This window comes from Hyla sarda, chromosome 6 (assembly GCF_029499605.1).
Source record: "Hyla sarda isolate aHylSar1 chromosome 6, aHylSar1.hap1, whole genome shotgun sequence".
NCBI lineage: Eukaryota > Metazoa > Chordata > Amphibia > Anura > Hylidae > Hyla > Hyla sarda.
Window position 1 is genome coordinate 29,299,088 of NC_079194.1, and position 4,561 is coordinate 29,303,648.

Genomic DNA, 4,561 nt, shown 5'->3' on the forward strand with positions numbered 1-4,561 from the left:
CACCTTCGCAGCAAGCGCACACAGCGTTTGGAACTAAATGTTCTGAACATTGGCAGGTGGAGTACCCCTTTAAGGCCTCCTGTTTTTCTCAATTAAATTCAAGACTTTATTGGGACATGCTATCAAAACCCTAGAGAGGCTGTAATTCACACTGGTACATCAAGGGTCTGGTGAGGGGAACATGGTGCTGGCCCGCGAGTCAGGTCTGTGTCATAATCGACAGATACCTATCAGCAGCAGACATATTGACAGATAATGACAGATATTGCAGAACCCTTCGATGTCTATCATTTAAATGGTTAAATGCTTGGATCTATGTAGATTACGGCACTTAAACATTAAATGCTGGTAATCCCTGGTGTCTAGTGGTCCCATCAGCACCCCTGTGATGAACTGCAGGGTGCCAGTGGGTTGTTGGGAAAGCCCTGGCCTTACCTGTGCCATTGGGTCTTCCATGAAACAGCAATTGTTAAAGGAGTACTCTGGTAAAAAAAAAATATATATATATTTTTAAATCAACTGGTGCCAGAATATTAAACAGATTTGTAAATTACTTTTATTTAAAAATCTTAACCCTTCCAGCTCCAGAGGAAGTTCTTTTCTTTTTACATTTCTTTTCTGTCTGATAACAGTGCTTTCTGCTGACACCTCTGTCTGTCTCAGGAACTGTCTCGAGCAGGATGGACGCTGTCAAATACAAAAACTTTTGATATGTTGTAAAGCATGTATAACCAATAGGTTTTGCAATTGCTTTCATTAGAAAATTTTCATTATGTCATTCTGAAAAAGCCAGTCAAACAACTGCCCCCCCCCCCCCCTGCCTGCTTGGACACATACTAGTCCTGCTCTGTCCATGCATCATCACCTATGTCATGGACACACTTCTTTGATTGACAGCTGTGAGTGTAGGGCTCAGAGCTGGAGGAAAAATCCTCCCACTGTCAGCTTGTGTCCCGTTACTGTCAGTGAGGACAAGCTGGAAGTTGTAGTTTTGCTAATGCTAGGGGAGATGTGAGCAGACAGCATACTGAGGGAGGGGGCGGAGACCTGCACAGTGAGGCCACACACCCTCCCTTTCAGAGGAATTCAGACTAGTGAGCTAAATTAAAAGTGTAATGGAAAAATAAATAAAGGTGCTAGACACATTAGAAATTAGATCTACATGGTCAGGATTAGGTACTGAGTGATATATATAAAAAAAAAAATTGTTGGATCTGACGGGTACACTTAAAAAAAGTCCTATTCCCCTATAACTTCTTTTTATTTTTCTGCATATGGGGATGTATGAGGGCTCATTTTTTGTTTCGTGATCTGAAGTTATTATAGGTACCCTTTTTGTTTTGATCTGACTTTTTGATCGATTTTTTTTTTTTTTTTTTTATGGGAAAAGGGGGGGGGGGTTTGATTCAGACTTTTATTAGGGAAGGGGTTAAATCACATTTATTAACACTTTATTTTCATTTTTTTTTTTTTGCAATGTTATAGCCCCCATAGGGGACTATAACATTGCACACAATGATTTCCTATATTGATCACTGCTATGCAATCGCATAGCATTAATCAGTGTTATCGCCGCTCGACTGCTCCTGCCTGGATCTCAGGCATGGAGCAGTCATTCGGCAATCGGACAGGGAGGAGGCAGGTAGGGACCCTCCTTGTGTCCGTACAGCTGATCGGGACAACACGGTTTCACCGCGGTGGTCCTGATCAGCCCATCTGAGCAGCCGGGAAGGTTTCACTTTCATTTCAGAAGCGGCGATCAACTTTGATCACCACATCTGAAGGGTTAACATTGGGCATCACCATGGTCAGTGATGCCCGGTATTAACCGCCGATCCCGGTCGTTGATGGCCGCTGAGACCGACCAGATATGGCACGGGGTAACCGCGTGACCCCACGTTATATTGCCGGAGCCGGCGCTGGACGTAAATATACGTCCTGCGTCGTTAAGGGTTTAAAGCCTGCCTTAGGATATCATTGATTAATGTTATGCAATAGTATTACATTATGATCTATTACATTACATTATAATCTATGTAAATGAGTCACCTAATATCACAGGTTATTGATACTAGATTTATGGGGATAGAACGATAACCCCATATTTTTCAGCCGATGGCTGTCCGGGCATGCTGGGAGTTGTAGTTTTGCAACATCTGGAGGTCCGCAGGTTGAAGACCACTGATGAAGGGATTGACAGGCGGTGATGATGAAGGGGCGGGGGATGATGACGAGGGAGATGATGACAGGGTGATAATGACGGGGGTCTGGATGATGACATGGGGGGATGATGTATTTCCCACCCTAGGCTTATAGTTGAGTCAACAACTTTTCCTGGGTTGTTGGGGTGAAATTAGGGGCCTCGGCTTATATTCGGGTCGGCTTATACTCGGGTATATATGGTAAATGAACCAAAGGAAGAGCACGATAAATAGATATTTGAAGTTTATACATTTTAAGCACTTCTTATTATTGATGAAATCCTTCCAACTTGGCCATGATAATTTATTTGACTTAAATTTGGCTCTACTCTTGATCTAAAATAGTCGAGATTGTATATAATGAAGCTTTGACATTCTGCGCTAGATTTATAAAACACTTTTATTTTATTTACACATTCGAGACCACTGGTTCCAGTAATGGTTTGTTGTGCGATGACATACAAATAAATTAGATTCCGTGAAATTCCATATGTTATGAAACAACCACTAAAATCCATAACAAGAGATTAGAATCTTATATTAGACAAATGGGAACATCGATAGCACAGAGGTCACTTTTGTAGATGGTCCTAATCCTATTCATACTCCATAATAAATGATATCACTGTGTGCACAGCGTACCGACTGTATACGCCGTCATTATGGGCCATGCTAACATTTACAAAGTACTTCTCAGGGGCAAGCATGTTACTCATTCCGGGATTTTTTACCGGAAAATGGTTAAACATTCCTTTTGATCTTTGTATATACGTTTAAGGTGAAACATTCATTAATGAGAGCATCAAAAGGAGCGCAGGAGGGGAACTATAAATAGTATCAATGGGGAAACCGTGTTTTTCGGCTTTATTAGATTGGGAAGATTGCCTATACATTGGTTAAATATTTTCAATTAGGAATAGAAATAAAGAAAAGAGCATCGTATCTACGAGCTGTGGGGCTGGACAAAGTCCAGCCCCACAGCTCATAGATGCAATGCTCTTTTCTTTATCAGCAAAGTGCTACATGAAACATAGGTATAGACAACGGAAGTGACACATTTTGGCCTTTCTCATAGGCCTTAGTGGTGGTGCTGCACTCCTCTTTCAAGCTGCCAGCCTTCAGGAGCGCAGCACTGTCACATCACATACTCAGTAAATAATTACTGTGTATGTGATAGTGCTTTGCTCCTGATTTTTTTTTTTAATTTTAAGAGCTGAGGCAATTGCTCTCTATCATCCAAAGTGCAAGAAAAAGTGCAAACCTGTCACACGAAAAAAGTGCACAAAGGATGCGGTCTATCGCTAAGCCCTTCTCCAACAGAAGAGAGGCCCCCCAACAAACCTACCCTTCACCTCTGGGCCAAAAGGTACCTGCAAGGATCCAGGTTCGATGCCCCTTTTCACCGAAGCTACTAAGGGGCCGCAAATGCACCTGGCTTTAACCTAGGCGTTAACCAAGGTATCAGCCCAGGTGCCGTAAACTGATGGCATCTTGATCGAAGCTGAGATGCCTAGGGGTTGAAGGGAGGTGAAGAACCAAATGGCCACACACACCTCCCCTAGACCGCCAGGAGGGACACCTAGAAGGGCTACCGCATCCTGTCAAATCCTGTGTAAAAACAAAACACGTAAAGTGGCACAGTGACAAACAAAAAGAATAAATAAGTGGATGAGTGCAGACATACTGCCCGGTCATCCAGCTGGATCTATAAAAAAATTTCCCTGATCCTAGCCAGAAGGCCGGGATACCAAGGGTGAGTGCCAAAGGTGAAGAGTGTGTGGTGCAGTGCATTCACTCAGTGAGCTATAACACCCAGTGAGTATCGGCACCTCAGGGTCACCATTCCCCGAGGCTCAAAAGTACCCTGGCTCTAGACCCTCCCAGCCTCCTGGCGAGACTCGGAGGAAACAGGTCACATCAGGGCAGCCATTGAGCTGGTTACGTGGCACCAGATCACCTGCTCCTCCATCAATGGCAGAGACTAGACCACTGATAAGAACAGATACTACACTTGATCTTAGCCAAAAGGCCGAGAAGCGAAGTGCTTTGCTCCTGATGGCCAGCAGATAGAGTAGCGCAGCACCACCGGTATTATACTTACAACCACAGGCAGCACCCTCATCAGGGTGCACTCTAGCAGCCGCCTACACTGCCTATGGTAAGAGCCGGCCCTGATAAAGCCATCTAGCCAAATAGTTTCAATGTGCTGTTCTGGTGAGTGGTGTTGGAGCACAGCTGTTTGGCTTATCACAGGACTTTGTTAAAGGGGTACTCCACTTCCCCAGCATTCGGAACATTTTATTTGGAATGTTGGCTGCGAGCTGTGGGGTTGTGACGTCACAGTCACGCCCTTGTGACAT

The 4,561-nt window shown here is 44.0% G+C and overlaps 1 pseudogene; it reads right to left on the reverse strand.

Moving 5' to 3' along the window:
• Positions 1-4,107: 4,107 nt before the first annotated feature.
• LOC130277892 (U2 spliceosomal RNA) lies at positions 4,108-4,242 on the reverse strand (annotated as a pseudogene).
• Positions 4,243-4,561: the final 319 nt, after the last annotated feature.